Consider the following 22,540-nt stretch of genomic DNA (forward strand, 5'->3'; position numbering starts at 1 on the left):
TAGTATCCCATCTCTATATCTATCCAGTTTGGTCTTAAAAGCACTGACAGTTACAGAATTGACAATGTCTTCACTGAGTTCATTCCATTTGTTCACACTTCTGTGAGGAAAACTATATCTTTTGATATCTCTTCTACAGTTAACTTTCTTCAACTTCTTACTGTGTCCCCTTGTACTCTGTGTATCTAAATTTATAAAACATTCTTTGTTCACTTTTTCCATACCATTTATCATTCTATAGATGTTTATTAAATCCCCTCTCTCTCTTTCTCTCGTATTTTCAAGGCGTAGGAGTTTCCAACATTCTTAATCTCTTCATAGGTTGACTTAACTACGGAACCATCTTTGTACTCTTTCTAATTTTATAATATTCCTAATAATAATATAATAATATGAGGAGACCACACCACTGCCGCATATTCCAGTCTTAGTCTTATCATGGAAATCAACAACTTTTTTTATCATTCCTTCATCTAAATATGTGAATGCCATTCTTATTCTTTTTAACAAATTCATCATCCCTCCAGTAAATTTATCAATGTGTCTGTCCAGAACCAAGTTCTCAGTAACTGTTACTCCCAGATCCACTTCCTTTTTTGATTTCTGTAACTTCACACCACCCATCTCGTAATAATATTGTATTCTTTTCTTTCTCTTATGAACTCCATTACTTTACATTTACTTAAATTGAATTCCATTTGCCAAGCTTTACTCCATCTATTTATCTTATTTAAATCATCTTGCAGTACCATACAGTCATTTACATTTTCTACCCTTCTCATCAGCTTGGCATCATCTGCAAATAAGTTCATATAACTGTCTATTTCTTCATTTATATCATTCACATATATTACAAACATTATTGATCCCAACACTGACCCCTGTGGGACACCACTAGTTGCTTTCAGCCAGGATGAATTCTGGTCTTGTATTACAGTTCTCATCTTTCTATCATCCAGATAGTCATCCATCCACTCCAGCAGTCTTCCTCCAATTTTTCCATAATTTTATATCTTCCATAGCAATCTTCGGTATGGTACTTTGTCAGACAGTATCTTCAAGTTTAAATAGACACCATCCACCCATCTGTCTCTCTCCTGCACAATATTGATTACCCTTGAATAAAAGTACAATAAGTTTATGGAGTATTATCTTCCCCTCCTAAATCCAAATTGACAATTTACCAAAACTTTATTTTTTTCCAAGTGTTCCATCCATCTTTCCTTTATTGTTCTTTCACATATTTTTCCTACAAAACTAGTCAAGGACACTGGTCCATAATTTAATGGGTTTTCCTTATTTCCTCCTTTGAATATTGGTGTAATATTTGCTCTGTTCCAGTCTTTTGGTACTCTTTCCTGTGATAGTGATGTTACCACTAGATTGTGAATTTTATCAGGCAGTTGTTCTCTACATACCATCAATATCCAGTTTGATACTCCATCTGGACCAGTTGCTTTATTTACTTCAAATTCTTCCATCATCTTCAGTATTTTCTCATAATTGACTGGGACTGTACTTAGTATATTCCGCACCAACTTATCCCTTCCAGTATCAAACTCCCCTTCCACAGTAAATACTGATCTGAAACTATTGTTTATAACCTCTTCCATCCTCATAGATTTTTCCTTCAGCTTTCAATCTTGATACACCTTCCTTCTTCATCTTCCCATTAATATGTCTAAAGAACAGTTTGGGTTCATTTATACACTTATCTATTATATCTCTTTCATAGTTTCTTCTCTCCATTCTTATTATCTCAATGTACTTATTTCTAGCATTAATGTATTCCATCTGCTTTCAGTTTTTCTCTTCTTCCATCTGTTCCAAGCATTTAGCTTACAATTTCTAGCCTCTATGCATTTTGTATTGAACCATTCTTTACCCTTTCTACATCTTACTCCTCCTCTAGGTACAAATTTCTCCATAGCAGAATTATATACCCTTATTAATTAATCCCATTTTTTTCCGAACAACTTTTGTGTCTTCAAAGTGTTTCCAATCCACAGCAACTAAGTATTTTCTTAATTTTTCAAAGTCAGCTTTACTATATTTAAATCTTTTTACCTTGTAATTTTCATCAATTATTACATTTTCACTTTTCAAGTTAAATTCCATCAACACATGATCATTTTTACCTAAAGGGCTATCATAGTGTATAGTTTCAATAATTTCCATGTCCTTGGTAAAACACTAGATCAAGTCTTGATGGTTTATCTCATCCACCAAATCTGGTATCACAATCAACCCATTGAGTCATTAAGTTTTCCACTGCCCAGTTTAACAGTCTATTACTCCATAAATTTTCACTTCCAGTAGTTGTCAATGTCTCCCAATTTATCTCCTTACAGTTATAATCACCAACACTAACTATATCACTACTTTCCATCACTATCTTTTCAAGATCTTTTAACACATCTACCAACATCTCTTCTTGTTCTTTTTACCAAGCATTGGTCATAGGTGGGACATACATTCCTACATAATTCATTATCCTTCCATTTCCACTTGTAATCATCACTTGTAGAATTTCAGACTTGTCTTCACTTTTTATTACCCTTTCCACTTTAACACATTTTTTAGTTAGAATGATCACTCCCCCTCCTCCCTTGTCACTTCTATTTTTCATCCATAAATCATATTTATCATCACCAATGTCAGGAGTTCCCCATTCATTTTTCCATTTTGCCTCATAATACAGCAACATCCAGTACAGTTCTGTTTAATAACTCATTTAACTCCATCTTTGTTGACATTAATCCATTTACATTAGTATAACATACTTTACTTACTGTTTGATGTACCATTTCTTTATTCTCATATCTCTCTCTCTCTCTCCAGAAAACTTCTCCTCTTCTGTTCATTGTTAATATTTTTGTTTAGCCTCATTTACCAGCTCCTTTTGCCTCAACCTTTCAGTCTCATCCATATCCTTTTTTATCCATAAATTCCTATATTCTTCATCTCCAGATGACCTCCAAGACCCATTAATTACTACTTCTGCTTGTGCCTGTGTTGCAAACCTTATTCTTATGGGTCTCATTTTTTCTTCTTCATATTTCCCAATTCTATGGAACTCTTCCACTTGCTTTACTATCTGACTGTCCTCATCCATCACTTTCTTCAGTAACTTATTGAACAGGTTCTTTTCCTTTTTTCTCTTTGAATTCTGCCTACTATTTTCTCTTCCTTTATACCAAATAATTGCTTGTTTATATTTTTCTACAGTATCTCTCACCAATTTTTTCTCTTTAATAACATTTACCACTTTCTGTCTCAGGTTTTGTTTGTCATTTTCTTGTTCTATTATTTTCTTTTGTGATTCTTGAAATTTACATTCATTTAACCACGTATTTGGCATCATTTCCACTTCCTTTACACTTGCCTTCATTTCCTCATTTCCTTTTTGAACAGTTTCAACTTTTTCCTTTATTTGCTTCTTTAAACAGTCATTTTCCACCTTTAACTTCTCATTTTTATCTTCCATTTTCATCAACTTTGCTGTAATAGTCACCAACTCCTTACCTTTCTCCTGGTGTGCCTCCAGTGTCTTTATTCTCTCCAATGACTTATCCATCATATCTTCCATTTACCAAATTTTTCTACACTACATTCTATATATTAGTTCTCTTTCTTCACCTGTAAATCTTTTTTTCACCAGTAAATCTTTCTTCATCAGTAAAACCTTCAAAGGACCCCCATTCTTTTAGGGTGCTGCTCTCCGCCATTTTTGTCCAATATAAACAAACCAACCAAACTTTCCTAGAGATGGGATAACTATACTCGTGTACTGTTTCTCCCCTCCCTACTTACCACTAGATATTCCTGTGTCTTCACAACATATCTTGTTCCACCGTGAGCAATTTGTGTTTTTCAAACCTTCTATGTGCAAAGCACTAGGAAACACGTCCTGTCAGTTCTGCCGTCTCCGTGTGTGTGTGTGTGTGTGTGTATTTACCTAATTGTATTTACCTAGTTGTAGTTTATGGGAGGGGAGTAATCTCATAGTATCCCATCTCTATATCTATCCAGTTTGGTCTTAAAAGCATGGACAGTTATGGCATTGACAACATCTTCTGTGAGGAAAACTATACTTCTTGATGTCTCTTCTACAGTTAACTTTCTTCAACTTCTTACTGTGTCTCCTTGTACTCTGAGTGTCTAAAGTTATAAAACCTTCTTTGTCCACATTTTCCATACCATTGTGTGTGTGTGTGTGTGTGTGTGTGTGTGTTTAACCAGCGCTGAGCAAAAAAGTTGTTTTCCTCTGATTTTTATTTCTGGTCCAAATTTCACACTAGCTGTGACTTCAAAAGGAGAAGGAAATGGAAGTTGTGTCACGAAATATAAACATAACACAATAATGATGAAAGGAAAGTGGAAGTGTTGCAAAAAGCTGGACTGTGGTGTTTGTGTCTATCACCTGTGTGAAGCTTATGGCACAAGATCATCAGTTGGGTATGATGTAGACGAGCAGCAGGAAAAGTTGAAGCAGCTCTTTGCTGACAATGATTCAAAGAAACATATGCATACAAAAACAATGAAAGACAAAAAGATTACAGATCATGATTGAGTAATGACAGTGATGGCATGGATATATCTGATTTGATGATGAATAAGTTAAGGGATTTTATAGAGTTTGGTGTAGAACATCACTGAGTGTACTCAGGGATATTTGCAGAGATTCCAGAAGTGCCAAGGTATTTCATTGCTTGAGGTTTGTGGAGGAAAATAATTGGTGATTGAGGAGAATACATCAGCAAATTCATCAGGCTTGTTTTACATTTCCTGTATCATGATGCTTATGTTTAATTTACATATAGCTGTTTCATTTTATTTGAAAACATTCTTTGGCACACCATTTAGGTCTTTTCAGATGTATTGGGAAGTGTATTAGAGGTGTCAATGGATAAATTTTGGTTAATCTGGGAAAATAGCTAATTCAGGATGGTTCTGGAACCAAGTATGCTGAAGTATTGATGCTTAATCTGTATATGTAATAGTAGTAGTAGTAGTAGTGTCATTATTATTATTATTATTGTTAACATTATTTTATCTATTATCTGTTCATTCATATATCTAATGCTGGTTTTTAAGAGTTCCATTTAAAAGAGGTATCTTATTGCATTTTCTTGTCCTTCCATTCCTTTTTTTGCATTCTTTAGTCTCTCTCTCTCTCTCTCTCTCTCTCTCTCTCTCTCTCTCTCTCTCTCTCTCTCTCTCTCTCTCTCTCTCTCTCTCTCTCTCTCTCTCTCTCTCTCTTATATTCACTGCATCTATCATGATTGCATATTGTTTCTTTGTATTTATTTTTTTCTTTTTGTATTGCATTTTTTCTCAATCACAACAGCCAGAGTATCCCTTGATAATCAATCCCAAGAGTTATCTGCAAAAATACCCCAAAGAACAGCTGGTCTATTTAACACCTCACTGTCAAGAGGAGCTGCTGGTGTATGACCACAATGCTGTTTACATTATTGGTGGCATTGTTGACAAGTCCTCAGGAGAACCACTGACCCTCGCCAAGGCCAAGAGGGAGGGAGTCCGAATGCAGAAACTTCCATTGGATAGGTGAGTAGTGGAGATTTTAGTCTGGTTTTGCTATTTTATTAATTTCTCCTTTTCCTCCTCCTCCTCCTCCTCCTCTTTTAAATTATCCTCCTCCTCTTGTGTTAGGGTACAAGTGTTGGATGTGCTGCATCACTGACCTACATGTGTTGTTGTTCTGTCAGGACACATGCACTCATAGTTTCTGGAATTCATAACACTAGTCTTAACATAACATAGCATAAGAAGGCACATTCTCCCTTGCTATACCAAACACCACAACATAATGGTGTTCAGTCTCTCTCTCTCTCTCTCTCTCTCTCTCTCTCTCTCTCTCTCTCTCTCTCTCTCTCTCTCTCTCTCTCTCTCTCTCTCTCTCTCTCTCTCTCCCTGCTACTTTAAGGGTGACGGAAGAAAAGATGGCATAACTTATCATATATATGTATATTAGTACCATTACCAAATTACAAATAACTTATAACACAAATAGATCCTTAACATTAATCTAAGACAAAGACAAGTGGTAGAGACAAGCATGGAAAGTGATACTCTGAGCTGAACTTCAGATACAATACCACATAATACCACGTAAAACATTTCACTTTCAACTGTAAATGAGGCTGCATGTATAGGTGTTGCTCATATGTGCTCTGTAATAATAATAATAATAATAATAATAATAATAATAATAATAATAATAATAATGATAATAGTAATAATAATAATAATAATAATAATAATAAACGGTTTATTCTTTAGGCAGTTTACAAACGGAAAATGTACAGAGGGGGTGGGGAAACACTTAACATTAATCCTAAAGCTAAGTCTAATCTAGAAGCGAAATACTATTGATTGATGGCTCACACCATGGTGGGAATTGCACTGAGTCTGTACCGGTCCGTGCGCGGCACCTTTAGGGGCATTATCTTGTTGTTGTGCCTGGTGGCACAGACCGGGCAAGGCGTGTCAGGCGGCAGCATGTGTCTGAGACGTGGATGATGCAGAAGTCCCCTTCCAAACTTCTTCAGAGCCTCTCGGTGCCTGATGGATAGTCTGGACAGACTCAGGGTGGTCAGGGCTTCATCATAGGTGGTGTAGGCAGGGCCAAGGATGACCCTGCACACTCTCCAGCTATAGCTGTTAAGTGTGTGTGAGGTAGGAGGACCACGCTGGGGAGGCATACATGAGTTTGGGGAGGATGAAAGTGAGGTACACCCTCCTTAACTCCTCTGTCAGTGTCCCCAGCAACCTGAGTCTGCACAGCACATACAGCCTGTAGGTAGCGGATCTTATGGTGCTGGCGACATGCTGCTTCCAGGTCAGCTGGTTGTCCACTGTGACTCCAAGAAGCTTGACACATCAGACCACCCGGAGGGGAGTAAGGGGCCACTGTGAGCTGGAGAGGGGGCACTGGTACAGAGGAGGTACAGAAATGCATCACCACAGTTTTGCTGTGGTTGATGGTCATCCTGCTCTCCTCCGTCCACGTCTGCATTCGCTCCAAAATTACTTGCAGTGGCAAGTAGTCAGGGTTCTTGTTGGAGACTGTTATGCCCACGGTGCAGTCGTCCACATACTTCCAGCAATGGGGGGTGTCATTGAGGGCGTTGTTAATCATGTAAGTGTTGGTTCAGACACCGAGAGGTGAGAGTCCTTCACTGTGTGGGTTGAGACTGATTTGACAGGGTGTTGGGCTTTCTTGTAAGGCTCCTGAGTGAAGCCTAGCTACTTCATGTGGAAGTGATCGATGCCAAGTGATACAAAACACTTTAGGTGAGAGGAACCAAGGCCCCAAGTGAAGATAAATGAGACATAATGCATAACAGGAGTCCAGTGGATGTTAGAGTAGTTGGTTGTCACACCTCCACCCTGAAGATGACATAACAGCGTAGGTTAGAGTAGGAGTTGGGTAATCACACCCTTCAGAAATACTGTGGAAACACTTATTCATATAAACTAATCCCTATGAGAGTCAGTTAACGGCATTTGGCACACATCAACAGTGATGTGAGGCACAGTTTAGAGAATGTTATAAGCACTACCAACCCCATTTTGAGAAAATAACATCTGAAGATGAACATTGGTAATTTCATCCATAATAAAGATAAAGGAATGATATTTATTTTAATCTGTAAGTTTTAACTTTCAAATTTTTACAGAATTTTTCATGAAAATTGCAGGTTTTTTTTTTCTTTAGCAAGAACCAGAAGTACCTCTCCTAAATTTGGATTATTTATTTATTTATTTATTTATTTATTTATTTATTTACTTATTTATTTCCATCTCTACCAGTCATTAAAGCAATGCATTAAGGATAACTGTGCTTGTATTTCGATCATAATAATCGTAAAATATGAGTGGGGTGCCACAGGGATCAGTTTTAAGGTCATTATTATTATATTTAATATGCAGTAAACCCTTGTTATAGTGGATTTCCACATTTAACAGATATATATGGCCTACAGACCATTCATCGGATTTACTGGATACATGTCTGTAAATGAAGCAGAATGTCTTTTTATGTTTTTACGTAGGAGGGACACCAGCAAAGGGCAACAAAAATCCAATAAAAAAAAAAAAAAGCCTACTGAGATGCCAGTCCCCAAATAGGGTTTGAAGCAGTAACCAAAAATTGAAGTATGTTTTGAAACGTCCCTCTTGATGGAGTTCAAGTTATGAAGGTGGAAATACAGAAGCAGGCAGGGAGTTTCAGAGTTTACCAGAGAAAGAGAAGAATAATTGAGAACACTGATTAACTCTTGAATTAAAGAGGTGGACAGAATAGGGGTGAAAGAAAGAAGAAAATCTTGTGCAGCAAGGCCCCGGGAGGAGGGGAGGCATGTAGTTAGCAAGATCAGAAGAGCAGTTGGCATGAAAATAGTGGTAGAAGATAGCAATAGCTGCAACATTCCAGCAGTGAGAAAGAGGCTGAAGACAGTCAGTTAGAGGAGAGGAGTTGATGACACAACAAGCTTTAGATTCCACCCTGTCTAAAAGAGTAGTATGAGTGAAACCCCCCCAGACATGTGAAATATACTTCATATGTAGACAGATAAGGCCCTTGTACAGAGTTAGCAGCTGGGGGTTTAGAAAAACTGAAGATATCTCAGAATGCCTAACTTCATAGAAGCTGTTTTAGCTAAATATGAGATGTGAAGTTTCCAGTTTAAGTTATAAGAAAAGGACAGACCGAGGATGTTCAGTGTAGAAGAGGGGGCAGTTGAGTGTCTGAAGAAGAGGGGATAGTTATCTAGAAGGTTGTGTTGAGTTGACAGATGGAGGAATTGAGTTTTTGAGGCATTGAACAATACCAAGTTTGGTCTGCCCTAATCAGAAATTTTAGAGAGACCAGAAGTCAGGTGTTCTATGGCTTCCCTGTGTGAAATGTTTACTTCCTAAAGGGTTAGACATCAAGGAAAAGACATGGGAAAATGCAGGGTGGTATCATCAGCATAGGAGTGGATAGGAAAAGAAGTATGGTTTAGAAGATCATTGATGAATAATAGGAAGAGGAACACCACTGTTAATAGATTTTAAGAGAAGAATAGTGACTGTCTACCATATCAGCAATAGAATGGTCACAAAGGAAACTTGAGATGAAGTTCCAGAGGGAAGGATAGAGCCGTCAGATGGTAGTTTGGAAATCAAAGCTTTGTGCCAGACTCTATCAAAGGCTTTTGATATGTCCAAGGCAGCAGCAAAAGTTTCACCAAAATCTCTAAAAGAGGATGACCAAGACTTGGTAAGGAAAACCAGAAGATCACCAGTAGAGCGGCCTTGACGGAACCCATACTGGTGATCAGATAGAAAGTTGTGAAGTAGTGACATGTTTAAGAATCTTCCTGTTGAGGATAGATTCAAAAACTTTAGACAAGCAAAAAATTAAAACAATAGGACAGTAGTTTGAGGGATTAGGAACAGACTGAATGTAGGCAAACTTCCAGCAAGAAGGAAAGGTAGATGTTGACAGACAGAGTTGAAAGAGTTTGACTAGGCAAGGTGCAAGCATGGAGAAGCAGTTTTGGAGAACAATACGAGGGACCCCATCTGGTCCATAAGCTTTCCAAAGGTTTAGGCCAGTGAGGGCATGGAAAACATCATTGCGAAGAATTTTAATACGTGGCATGAAGTAGTCAGAGGGTGGAAGAAAGGGAAAAATAAGCCCTGAATCATTCAAATAGAGCTTTTAGCAAAGGATTGAGCAAAGATTTCAGCCTTAGAGATGGATGTGATAGCAGTGGTGCCATCTGGTTGAAATAAAGGAGGGAAAGAAGAAGCAAAGTTATTGGAGATGTTTTTTCACTAGATCTTGAAAGATTTTGACACTTTCTATTAATGAAGGAGTTTTTGGCTAGTTGGAGAACAGACTTGGCATGGTTCTGGGCAGAAATATAAAGTGCATGAGATTCTGATGATGGAAGGCTCAAGTACCTTTTGTGGGCCACCTCTCTATCATGTGTAGCATGAGAACAGGCTACGCTAAACCAAAGTTTGGAATTGGAAGGCTTAGGTCAAGAAAAAGAGTGAGAAATGTATACCTCCATGCCAGACACTATCTCCTCTGTTATGCACTCAGCATACAGAGATGGTTTCTGACATGGAAGCTGTAGTCATTCCAAGGAAAATCTGCAAAATACCTCCTTAAGTCCCCCCCAACTAGCAGAGGCAAAACACCAGAGGCACCTCCACTGAGGGGGATCCTGAGGAGGGATTGGAACAATAGGACAAGATACAGATATAAGGTTGTGATCGGAGGAGCCCAATGGAGAAGAGAGGGTAACAGCATAAGCAGAAGTATTAGAGGTTAGGAAAAGGTCTAGAATGTTGGGCCTATCTCCAAGACAGTCAGGAATACGAGTAGGGTGTTTTTTTTTTTTATGTAGGAAGGACACTGGCCAAGGGCAACAAAAATCTAATAAAAAAAATGCCCACTGAAATGCCAGTCCCATAAAAGGGTCAAAGCAGTGGTCAAAAATTGCTGAATAAGTGTCTTGAAACCTCCCTCTTGAAGGAATCCAAGTCATAGGAAGATGAAAATACAGAAGCAGGCAGGGAGTTCCAGAGTTTACCAGAGAAAGGGATGAATGATTGAGAATTCTGGTTAACTCTTGTGTTAGAGAGGTGGACAGAATAGGGGTGAGAGAAAGAAGAAAGTCTTGTGCAGCGAGGCCGCGGAAGGAGGGGAGGCATGCAGTTAGCAAGATCAGAAGAGCAGTTAGCATGAAAATAGCGGTAGAAGACAGCTAGATATGCAACATTGCGGCAGTGAGAGAGAGGCTGAAGACAGTCAGTTAGAGGAGAGGAGTTGATGAGACGAAAAGCTTTTTGATTCCACCCTGTCTAGAAGAGCAGTATGAGTGGAACCCGCCCAGACATGTGAAGCATACTCCATACCTGGATGGATAAGGCCCTTGTACAGAGTTAGCAGCTGGGGGGGTGAGAAAAACTGGCAGAGACGTCTCAGAACACCTAACTTCATAGAAGCTGTTTTAGCTAGAGATGAGATGTGAAGTTTCCAGTTCAGATTATAAGTAAAGGACAGACCGAGGATGTTCAGTGTAGAAGAGGGGGACAGTTGAGTGTCATTGAAGAAGAGGGGATAGTTGTCTGGAAGGTTGTGTCGAGTTGATAGATGGAGGAATTGAGTTTTTGAGGCATTGAACAATACCAAGTTTGCTCTGTCCCAATCAGAATTTTAGAAAGATCAGAAGTCAAGCGTTCTGTGGCTTTCCTGCGTGATATGCTTACCCCCTGAAGGGTTGGACATCTATGAAAAGACGTGGAAAAGTGCAGGGTGGTATCATCAGCGTAGGAGTGGATAGGACAAGAAGTTTGGTTTAGAAGATCATTAATGAATAATAAGAAGAGAGTGGGTGACAGGACAGAACCCTGAGGAACACCACTGTTAATAGATTTAGGAGAAGAACAGTGATCGTCTACCACAGCAGCAATAGAACGGTCAGAAAGGAAACTTGAGATGAAATTACAGAGAGAAGGATAGAAACCGTAGGAGGGTAGTTTGGAAATCTAAGCTTTGTGCCAGACACTATCAAAAGCTTTTGATATGTCCAAGGCAACAGCAAAAGTTTCATCAAAATCTCTAAAAGAGGATGACCAAGACTCAGTAAGGAAAGCCAGAAGATCACCAGTAGAGCGGCCTTGACAGAACCCATACTGGCGATCAGATAGAAGGTTGTGAAGTGATAGATGTTTGAGAATCTTTCTGTTGAGGATAGATTAAAAAACTTTAGATAGGCAGGAAATTAAAGCAATGGGACGGTGGTTTGATGGATTAGAACGGTCACCCTTTTTAGGAACAGGTTGAATGTAGGCAAACTTCCAGCAAGAAGGAAAGGTAGATGTTGACAGACAGAGCTGAAAGAGTTTGGCTAGGCAAGGTGCAAGCACAGAGGCACAGTTTTGGAGAACAATAGGAGGGACCCCATCAGGTCCATAAGCCTTCCGAGGGTTTAGGCCAGCGAGGGCATGGAAAACATCATTGCAAAGAATTTTAATACGTGGCATGAAGTAGTCAGAGGGTGGAGGAGAGGGAGGAACAAGCCCAGAATTGTCCAAGATAGAGTTTTCAGCAAAGGTTTGAGTGAAGAGTTCAGCTTTAGAAATAGATATGATAGCAGTGGTGCCATCTGGTTGAAGTAGAGGAGGGAAAGAAGAAGAAGCAAAGTTATTGGAGATATTTTTGGCTAGATGCCAGAAGTCACGAGGTGAGTTAGATCTTGAAAAGTTTTGACACTTTCTGTTGATGAAGGAGTTTTTGGCTAGTTGGAGAACAGACTTGGCATGGTTCCGGGCAGAAATATAAAGTGCATGAGACTCTGGTGATGGAAGGCTTAAGTACCTTTTGTGGGCCACCTCTCTATCATGTATAGCATGAGAACAAGCTGTGTTAATCCAAGGTTTAGAAGGTTTAGGACAAGAAAAAGAGTGAGGAATGTACGCCTCCATGCCAGACACTATCACCTCTGTTATGCGGTCAGCACACAAAGACAAGTCTCTGACATGGAAGCAGTAGTCATTCCAAGGAAAATCAGCAAAATACCTCCTCAGGTCCCCCCAACTAGCAGAGGCAAAACGCCAGAGGCACCTTCGCTTAGTGGGATCCTGAGGAGGGATTGGAGCGATAGGACAAGATAAAGATATGAGATTGTCATCGGAGGAGCCCAACGGAGAAGAAAGGGGGACAGCATAAGCAGAAGGATTAGAGGTCAGGAAAATGTCAAGAATGTTGGGCGTATCTCCAAGATGGTCAGGAATACGAGTAGGGTGTTGCACCAATTGCTCTAGGTTATGGAGGATAGCAAAGTTGTAGGCTAGTTCACCAGGATGGTCAGTGAAGGGAGAGGAAAGCCAAAGCTGGTGGTGAACATTGAAGTCTCCAAGAATGGAGATCTCTGCAAAAGGGAAGAGGGTCAGAATGTGCTCCACTTTGGGAGTTAAGTAGTCAAAGAATTTCTTATAATCAGAGGAGTTAGGTGAGAGGTATACAGCACAGATAAATTTAGTATGAGAGTGACTCTGTAGTTGTAGCCAGATGGTGGAAAACTAGGAAGATTCAAGAGCATGGGCACGAGAGCAGGTTAAGTCATTACACACATAAACGCAGCATCCAGCTTTGGATAAAAAATGAGGATAGAGAAAGTAGGAGGGAACAGAAAAGGGGCTACTGTCAGTTGCCTCAGACACCTTAGTTTCAGTGAGGAAAAGAAGATGAGGTTTAGAAGAGGAGAGGTGGTGTTCTACAGATTGAAAATTAGATCTTAGACCGTGAATGTTACAGAAGTTAATGAAGAAAAAGTTGAGGGGGGGTGTCAAGACACTTAGGGTCATCGACAGAAAGGCAGTCCGACCTGGGGACATTTATGGTCCCCTCCCCAGATGGGGACTCCGAGGCTGGTGTAGGAGTCGCCATGATGATTTTAAAATTTTTGAGTGAAGGGTGTGTGTGTTATTAGGTGCTTGTAGTTTTGTGTGGAGGAAGAGAGTTGTCTTTAGAGGGCAGGCTGTGACTGCCCCCTTGTGTTGTGAGACACAAAGGGAAACATTCAGTGAGGTCACAGCTGGGTTTAATGATAAGTTCACAGCACCCCCTGAACAGTGCTTTAGACCTCACTGGGAGTAATTATTGTTTCACCAGGTGTCTACTGCCTTCTCCAGTTGCACCAATTGCTGTAGGTCATGGTGAATAGCAAAGTTGAAGGCTAGTTCACCAGGATGGTCAGTGAAGGGAGAGGAAAGCCAAAGCTGGTGGTGAACATTAAAGTCTCCAAGAATGGAGATCCCTGCAAAAGGGGAGAGAATCAGAATGTCCTCCACTTTGGAAGTTTAATTGTCAGAGGAGTTAGATGAGAGGTATAGAGTACAAATAAATTTAGTATGGGAGTGACTCTGTAGTCATAGCCAATTGGTGGAAAACTTGGAAGATTCGAGAGCGTGGGCGCAAGAGCAGGTTGTCGTTAAGCACATAAATGCAACATCCAGCTTTGGATTGAAAATGAGGATAGAGTAAGTAAGAGGGAATAGAAAAGGGGCTACTGTCAGTTGCCCCAGATACCTGTGCTTTAGTGAGGAAAAGATGAAGTTTAGTAGAGTAGAGGTGGTGTTCAACAGATTGAAAATTAGATTTAAGACTGCAAATGTTGCAGAAGTTAGTGAAAAATAGTTAAGTGGGATGTCAAGACATTTAGAGTCGATACCATAAGAGCAGTCTGACCTGGGACATTTATGGTCCCCTCCCCAGATGGGGACTCCAAGGCTGGTGTAGGAGTCGCCATGATGATTTTGAATTTTGAGTGAAAGTTGTGTGTGTAATTAGGTGCTTGTAATTTTGTGTGAAGGAAGAGAGTTTTCTTTAGAGGGCAGGCTGTGACTGCCCCCTTGTGTTTAGAGAGACAAAGGGAAACATTCAGTGAGGTCATAGCTGGGTTACTGATGAGTACACAGCACCCCGTGGTCCAGTGCTTCAGACCTCACTGTGTGTAATAATTTCAGTAGTTGTTTAGTGCATCCTCCTCTCCCGTCCTATATATATATATATATATATATGTATATATATATATATATATATATATATATATATATATATATATATATATATATATATATATATATATATATATATATATATATACTCGTATATATATATATATATAGTGGAACCTTGGTTCTAGAACTTAATTTGTTTCAGAATGTTGTTCAAAATCTGAAATGTTAAAAAACTGAGACCACTTTCTCCATAGGAATCAATGTAAAATGGATTAGTCTGTTCCCAGACACCAGTCTACTCTGTATTAGCGGCTTATGACATATGCCCCCCACAGCCAAGATGGTTGATTCACAACATTTCCAGCTCGCAAATTATTTATTCAGAGAGAATGTATTGCATGAACTTAGTGACAGAACTCATCAGAAGATTCTCTTTGTCACCAATCTAGTGAGAGAAGCCTTACATAAGGATACAGAAAGGAACAACCCACTTACTGCCAAAATGAAGGTGATCATAACACTGCTGCTGGGAAAAAATAATGGAAAAATACAGTTGTGCAGTAGAGATGATGTTGTGGGGTCATTGAGAGATAAAACTCCTGAGCACCAAAAACTGTTTGTTTACATCGAGGCTTTTCAGTGGAATCACATTTAACTTATTTCAAAGATTGAGTTACTGTCTTACAAACTGTATCTTTCCTCCAATATATAGTATCAAGATATATATATATATATATATATATATATATATATATATATATATATATATATATATATATATATATATATATATATATATATATATATATATATATATATATATATATATATATATATATATATATTACAGTCAAAACCCAGAATCAGTCAAAACTAGTTTTAACTAGGTATTTTCAATGTGTTGGTGAACAACTAGTATTACCTAGGCAAAACTAGTTATACTTTAATGTGTTTGATATAACTAGAAATATCAAAGTTTAACTAGTTAAATCTAGTTTTATCTGATCGTGTAAGTTAAAACTAGATTCAACAACGGTACTGAATGTCAAAAGTAGGTGAGGGATATGACCACTCGTGTGAGTACCATTGCTCGTTTGAGTACCATTTTTGGGGAACTCAAACATAACATCCTCATCTAACCTAACCTAACCTAACCTAATGCTACTTATACATATAAATGTTTTCTCCGGCACTACACCAGTTTCACTTTTAGTCTAACCTAGTTAGGTTAGGTTAGGTTAGGTTAGGTTAGATGGGGATGTTATGTTTGAGTTCCCCAAAAATGGTACTCAAACGAGCAATGGTACTCAAACGAGTGGTCATATCCCTCACCTACTTTTGACTTTCAGTACCATTGTTGAATCTAGTTTTAACTTACACGATCAGATAAAACTAGATTTAACTAGTTAAACTTCGATATTTCTAGTTATATCAAACACATTAAAGTATAACTAGTTTTGCCTAGGTAATACTAGTTGTTCACCAACACATTGAAAATACCTAGTTAAAACTAGTTTTGACTGATTCCGGGTTTAGTTAAAACTAGTTTTGACTGATTCCGGGTTTTGACTAACATATATATATATATATATATATATATATATATATATATATATATATATATATATATATATATATATATATATATATATATATATATATATATATATATATATAAACTATAAATTAGTAATAAATAGCAGCTTTTGCTTTGTCTTTTCATAATTGAAATAAAGTAACTTTTTTCTAAAACTGAATTATGGTATCGCAACCGAAGCAATAACATGTTCAGAATTTTGTTCAAAAATTGATTTGTTTAAAAAGGGAGGTGTTCGGTAACCGAGGTTCCACTGTATATATATATATATATATATATATATATATATATATATATATATATATATATATATATATATATATATATATATATATATATATATTTGTAAGATTAAACGAATACTTACCAAGTGTGAAGTTTGATCGTAATTTCACGAACATTTTAACTGCGTCACTTAGGGATTAAATGAGATGCCTGTGCCACCTGCCACATAGGTACTTACCCTTCAAAACAATTTATGCACTTTGGGATGCAGTAAGGAACCAGATTGACTATCACCACTTTTGATGACCACTAGTGGTTTCCTGAACTTCTGTGGAAGAGACAAGGTGTTAGATACTGATACTGATGTGCAGGGAAATAGAAAATAATAATAATAAAAATAAATGAGTTAATAAATAAATAAAAATTGCTGAAAACAAGGTAATGAATGGGGAACATATCCTGTGTGATGTGTTGCTTAACCCACTGACTACTTCCATCACTGAGGGCTACATCAATGATCTTGACTTGGATTACTTAAAAGAAACTTATTTATGCTACTAATTGTCATGGAAACAAAGAATGTTTGTAAAACCAATAAACAGAGCCTGGAGAATATATGTTTGCTATCCCTGTTGTGCTGTAACATTTGTAGACTGACTGTTGGTGAGGGTAGGTGCACACCACAGCACTTTTTGGATACTGGAGGATCTCAAGTAAGGCACAAAAAAGGCTGCTTTCATAAGGAAAAATAAGGATTAAACCTGTTACTAAATTCCATTCATTCACTGGAAGGGGGAAGCTGGAATGAGCAAGCTGAGTGGACTAAGGTGAATGTGTAAGCTGAGTGTTGGTTGGCCATTGTCATTTATTCCCCATTCAGGTATTTCTTTGTTTTTACTGCATTTTACATTATGTTGCAATTCATATGGTCCATCATATTTCATGTATACTAAAAGATGATAAGCGCAATATTCCAGCCTATAAAGAATAAAGAATTAATGAACAAAATCTCTCAAAGAATGCATCATCAATGTTGCCAAGTATGTGAGTAGTACACAAGAATTTTCAATACATTCAAATAAAAATCTTGCACTATTGCAGTATTTTTATTATAATTCATTAATACTAAAAGACAATAATAATCAAAACACTCAAACTTACCATGTGAAATAAAGGAATAAAGAGCAAAACATATTTGTGAATGTTGTGGAAATTTCCACTATTGTGCATAATACCAATGCCTTATTGGTTTATGGTGTGATCTGTATATAAATTGTAAAGTTAAATTAGGGGATAATTAAGGTTAATTTAGTAAAAACTAAGTATTAGTTGCTTTTATAAATAAATTGGGAATTAGAGATATGGAGATGATTATAGGTAGCTATTGTTTTTGATATAGGAAGGAGCCCACGAGGAGTGGAACTGCCTGACTCGCAGCTGCCTTTCAAGTCATATCTACTCCACTTTGAATATTCACTAAGTTGCTAAGAACTTAGAACCCCGGAAACCTGCACAGCTACAAATAATCTGTCTTTGCTATGAAAACACAGTTAGCCACTGGCCTGGAATGCACAGTGACATCAACTCACCACCGACCACAGCCAGCCCAAACCACAGGTAAGTTATTGGTTATTTATGATTATATTTAGTTGTGTTTTCTGTGTTTGTGTGTTAGCTGGGAGACCATAGAGTGAGTGTAAAGGTCTAAAAAGTTCCCACAAATATAATTTACCACCAATGTTAGTATCAAGTATGTGACATGTAGCACTGTCACAACACAGCTGCCACAGGCAGTGCACCCTGCAAATAGTGCAGCTAACTACAAAGCAAGAAACCAAGTTCAAATCTTGGTCATGGCTTGGATTTTTCTGGGATGTCTGCCTGTTACTTGTTGGTTCACTCAGCTTTGAAATGGGCACCAGCCACCTGTGACTGGGAATGTGACGGCAATGGAGAAAAGGAAATGGCAGCCCTACTCCATATGCCATGGCCCAGGAAGGGTGGTGCTGCCTGCCCCATGCCAATGCTCACCAAAGTGTGGCCCACCTTCACTCTTTTACACCTATGGTGAATTAGCATATATGGGCTAATACCAGGTTACAGAATAAGATTTACCTTGATCTAGGCAGACATGGGATGAGGCTAAGTACCTATCAGTGCACAGGCACAGGACTAGACAGGGTACTTAGCTGGAGTTGGGAAGGGATGTCTGCCTGTAGTAGTAAGGTTAATAGGAGAAATGATGAACTGCAATGAACACTGGCTGGAGTCTAACTGCTTGAATGGGAGGAGTATAACTCTGATCGCTCCTCAAGTGTAACTGACTGGCATATGAAGCAAACTGAGAACAGTTTTGTTCCAGAAGCCCGGATTGACAAGAACTGGATCCTTGTTAGTCTATCCACTTGTTACAGTGGATAATTGAAATTATTACCCATCAACATGAAACCCTATTGGGACAATAGTTTCGACACCACTAATAAATGTAAACTTTGGGAAGGCAGTGTGTGCTGCCTGTGGCAGTTGTGTGGTGTCACGTACATGACACAAACATTGATTAGATTACATTCATTGAGAGATTTTGCTCATTAATCTTTTATTTTACATGATAGGCTTGAATATTTTTTTTTTGGCATTTATGAAATATGATAAAATGGTCCAATTATACAAGATTTTAATTAAAATGCAGTAAAATAATATACATCGGTGAGTTGTGAATACACAGAAGCAATCAATCACTAAGCTTGCAAGTACGGCTTGGCTCAAACAGCTTGTTTAGTTCAGATTTCAGTAGTTGAATTACAGTTACATGAACTCACAGAGTGCACTTAGTACCTTGATACATGGGGTCTCAGAACACTAGCTAAAGATGTTAGTGTCTTAAGATTTCAGTGTCAAAATAAGGCATCATGTGTATAAAAGAATGAGGAAAAACTTAATTCTTGAAACTGAAAAGCCAGAGTTTTTTGCTATGGAAAGCAAAAGACAAGAAATAACACATTTAGCATTCTTAAAGTTTATACAAGAATAGTCAACTGAATAATCAAACTAAATGAATTATATAAAAATCAAATTCCTTAAGATTTATGCACTAAATCTGTACTGTTAGCTCACAGAATAATATAGTTTCTACTTAACAACATTCCTTCAATATTACATACACTAATTCTTTAGAGAGAGATGATTATTTCCAAATTTTCTTAGAGATGCATGTCAACCTAAGATGACTCAGAAGCAACTCAGCTTTTGGCCAATGTCACTGGAGATGTTTACATTCAAGAAGCAGACAACAAGGGAAACCAACTAAGCAGTGGCTCTAGGCAACACTGACCAAGCTGGATTACTACTAGGCAAGAAGATGCCTGGAACCAATGTATGAGTGGCTGAGGTTGGAGACGGACACAAAACAGATCATTTACTGAATTTGTTGATGATGAAATTGGAAAGAACAGGGAAGAAAATGTTGAGGTGCATAATAGGTGTGATCACTCAGAAAACATCAACAAAATGGAAAAAGCAAGAATACCAGCAAGAGTGAAGTGCATTACAGAAGTGATAAGATGAAAATTAGATGTTTTGGTCATGCAGTAAGAAGAGATTGAAGATCAGGAAACAATCAAAAGAGTCTGGAGAAAACCAGTTGAAGGAAGAACATTGAAAGGAAGACAGAGTAAGATAGAGGGGTGGAATTACAGTAGAACTGCAAAAAATGGGAATCACAGATGAAGATGCAAAGAAGAGGAACAACTGAAGGAGATTCATACATGGCCTCAACCCCTTATTCTAGGGAATGGCCAAAGGAGAAAAGAAGACAGTGGTCTAACAGGAAAAACTCATGAGGAAGCAATTCATTATTAATGAGAGAGAGAGGAATTCAAGAACAAGTCTGCTGCTGCTGCTGCTGTTGTTTTTCTCTCTCTCTCTCTCTCTCTCTCTCTCTCTCTCTCTCTCTCTCTCTCTCTCTCTCTCTCTCTCTCTCTCTCTCTGGGAGAGAAAAAAAGAAAAAGATAAGTCCAAAATTCTTGAGACAGTATTAAAATTATTATTTTATTATTATCATCATCATCATCATCATCATTATTATTATTATTATTATTATTATTATTATTATCATTATTATTATTATTATTATTATTATTTTTGTTATTTGATTATGCACTTTCAAAGTACATAATAGAGCAGTTCCAAAAGGGCATAGGGTTAAATAGTTGAAATAGTGCTACAAAAGACCCAGAAAAAAAGACAAAAAGAACAATGACTGGAAATAAAGGAAGATATAAACATGAAAGTAAAGAAAGGGGTAATTCAAAATTGAAAATTAAATTTTTTAAAATTGTAAAAAGAAGAGAAATTAAAAAGTCAAAGTAAAAATTAGTGATGTAAATCAATCAAAATAAATTAGACAATAGTAAAAAAAAGAAAAAACTTTAAAGAGTAAAAGTTTAAAATTTGATAAACTAAAATCAATGAATGCAAAAAAATGATTGGAAGTGAAAAGGATATCCGAACCAGCGAACCACATACAAGTATAGTACCACAGAAACAAAGCACTCTGTCAGTTTGGTAAATTTGTCAGAGGAGGTACGTAGGTCTTCAGGCCATTCCTAAAAGCATTTATATTCTCAGTATTTATAAGATTAACAGATAAGTTGTTGAAAAGCCTTAGGCCAGCAGCAGAAAATGCATGGTTAGCCATGCTCAAGGCTGTGCATGGAATACTGAGGAACTCTATTGCAGCAGTGCACAGCTGACACTGGAGCATAGTAGTGAATTACACCCACACACAAAGATATCTGAGAGAGAGAGAGAGAGAGAGAGAGAGAGAGAGAGAGACCAAACTTTTCACTAACCTCTGTCTCCGTTGTATCTTTTTTAGTAACGCTTCTTCCTTTATTTGCTGGTTCCAAGGAGGTAACGAGCTTTCTGCGAGGCACATGGCGGAAGGCATGAGGCCAGTCACCTGTAAGAGATGATAAGGGAGTTAAAAGAAGAGGCTGAGAAAAAGAAAAAAGGAAGTACAGGGAGAAAGCAGGAATACAATATATATATATATATATATATATATATATATATATATATATATATATATATATATATATATATATATATATATATATATATATATATATATATATATATATATATATATATATATATATATGAAAGGGAAGAAGGGAAATGATAAGAGGGAATGGAAAAGAATTAAGAAAATACAGTAGCACTGGTATGTAAGACAATAATATGAAATAATAGGTTATAAATGCTATTACATATGAATCAGATATTTCTAATGAGTAGTTAAGATGTAAATGTCAATGTGCATGGAAGAAAAAGCCATGCATTGGGTTATATTGGTCCAGGTTAGCTAATGAAGCTAATGCAAAGAAACATTAAAGGCTTTACCTGAGAAAGTTGGGTTAAATATGTTTTATGTAGTCTGTGTTTATATTTGGCAGAAGAATCACTAATGCAATATTCATTGTGACACATGCAGAAAACATTAATTAAAATAGAGAGATCTACACAGTCTCACACTTGGCAATGAACTGGTGCCAGAGAAAACTCACTGAATGGAAATTCACAAAATTCAAATAGTCATACCACATGATTCAAACAATTTGAACAACTCCCAATTTGAACAGGGTTGGCGAACAAATTTTGTCTTCCAATTTGAACGTGGTCTTCCAATTCGAACAAATACACCCATTCAAGCAGTCAGTTCCTCTAGCATTTGTGCCCTTCCTTCCTTACCCTTCTCTCTCTCTCTCTCTCTCTCTCTCTCTCTCTCTCTCTCTCTCTCTCTCTCTCTCTCTCTCTCTTCCTTTTCATCTGGTCTCAAACCTCCCTCCCTGTCACCTCTCCTCACCCTTATCTGTCAGAGATAAGGCAAAAGGGAGTGATACCTTGCTCTCTCTCCCCCCTCATTCATTCTATGTCATTTTTGCTTCAGAGAGAGAGAGAGAGAGAGAGAGAGAGAGAGAGAGAGAGAGAGAGAGAGAGAGAGAGAGAGAGAGAGAGAGAAAGAAAGAAAGAAAGGAAGGAAGGAAGGAGGGAACATTTATCATTTTGAGGTGGGTATTTATTTACAATGGTATTTTGCATTAAATTTTAAGGTCATTGCTTTTGTATCTGACGTATAGGACAACCCACTTTTTTTTTTGCCTTTTT

The 22,540-nt window shown here is 37.6% G+C and overlaps 1 long non-coding RNA gene across 1 annotated transcript in view; it reads right to left on the reverse strand.

Moving 5' to 3' along the window:
• Positions 1 to 7,279: 7,279 nt before the first annotated feature.
• LOC135112072 (uncharacterized) overlaps positions 7,280 to 22,540 on the reverse strand; it is a 35,927-nt gene continuing 20,666 nt past the window's right edge. Inside the window, exons 2-4 of the long non-coding RNA XR_010274044.1 lie at positions 21,223 to 21,332; positions 16,611 to 16,700; positions 7,280 to 7,416 (exon numbers count right to left, since the gene is read on the reverse strand). This is a non-coding gene — a long non-coding RNA (uncharacterized LOC135112072). The remainder of the gene's footprint in view (positions 7,417 to 16,610; positions 16,701 to 21,222; positions 21,333 to 22,540) is intronic.

Source organism: Scylla paramamosain, chromosome 2, assembly GCF_035594125.1.
Source record: "Scylla paramamosain isolate STU-SP2022 chromosome 2, ASM3559412v1, whole genome shotgun sequence".
Classification (NCBI taxonomy): Eukaryota; Metazoa; Arthropoda; class Malacostraca; order Decapoda; family Portunidae; genus Scylla; species Scylla paramamosain.